This window comes from Coenobita brevimanus, chromosome 88, assembly GCF_032717465.1.
Source record: "Coenobita brevimanus isolate Jiangsu-jjx chromosome 88, ASM3271746v2, whole genome shotgun sequence".
Lineage (NCBI taxonomy): Eukaryota > Metazoa > Arthropoda > Malacostraca > Decapoda > Coenobitidae > Coenobita > Coenobita brevimanus.
The window spans coordinates 32,001,128-32,002,316 of NC_137041.1; the positions used below are offsets into that span (position 1 = coordinate 32,001,128).

At 40.5% G+C, this 1,189-nt stretch overlaps 1 non-coding gene across 1 annotated transcript; it reads left to right on the forward strand.

Annotated features, from left to right (window-relative positions):
* The first annotated feature begins 507 nt into the window (after positions 1–507).
* On the forward strand, positions 508–626 carry LOC145411277 (5S ribosomal RNA). The gene has a single exon (XR_013899403.1). It is a non-coding gene; the product is annotated as a 5S ribosomal RNA (ribosomal RNA).
* The last annotated feature ends 563 nt before the right edge of the window (positions 627–1,189 follow it).

Here is a 1,189-nt window from a genome sequence, read left to right on the forward strand (position 1 = left end):
TGATTCTAGGGAGAATGTTTCAAATGAGTCCAAATTGGATTCTAGAGAGCATGATAGTCCAAAAGAGTCCAGGTTGCGTCCGGAGATTCCGGAACTAAGACACTCTAAGGGAGTGGTGAAGCCTCCAAGGAGAATTTATAGCAAGTCCTTTGATAGGGGTTTGTGAAAACAATTGTAATTGAAAGTAGTGTTGCCAGCATTTACTGTAGCTAATGTATTTTGTAGATGCTTAAAAAAAATAATAATTTACATTTCTAAGGAAGTATGTTAATGTATTACCGGGACCATTCATACTTTAGTTGTCATATATTTTATTGATTGAAGACTTTCAAAATATTGGAAGGGGAGTTGTTGTATATTCGAGTCGAGGAATACTTTTCTATGCACCTTAGTTATGTAAGGGGTGCTTGCATCATGGATCTGCGCAAGCGCAGACCTCTTGTTTCTGTAGTTAAGCGGACCTGAGAGAAAACACGCCAGCTACTTCCTGTCTGTTTTATTAGCCCCTGCAATTGTCCTACCACGTTGAGTACACCGCTTCCCATTCGATCAGCGAAGTTAAGCAACGTTGGGTCTGGTTAGTACTTGGATGGGTGACCGCCTGGGAACACCAGATGCTGTTGGCATCCCTACGTCTAGTGGGGTTGGTGGAGGATTAGTGCCCCTCCCTGTAAAACAATTAACTCTAAGCCCTTGGCCACCCTGTCTGGGATACATGGCGTCTGGCAATGAATGAATGACTGAAATTGTCCTACCTTTTGGTTTAACATGTTTTTTAAGAATTACCTTTCTGGCTTCCCTGTGAAAAAAAAAAGTCATGACTAGTTTTCTGTTCTATTAAGGCTTTACATTCAGTCTAGTTTCTCACTAGTCGTATTTGCTTGTATAGCAGTTTACCACACGGTTTGTTTCCCGTTTTTTCGTAAATGTCCTTTTTAAATCTGTATAGTTTATTCTGCCAGCCGTTGGTTGTAATTGTAATTTAAGGGTTTTAAACAACGTGGCTGCCCTCAGAGTCTGACTGGCGTCTAATCTGATTTTATTTCTATCCGAATTATTTTACCATTTTGGTTTAATGGCCACATGTTTTGACTCAGTTTAATCATTGCACCATTCCGTCTGGGTAGCTACAGGCAATTGTATTAAAGGCTGTTTTGTGATGTTTAACCCTCAGTCTGGCTACCCTCTG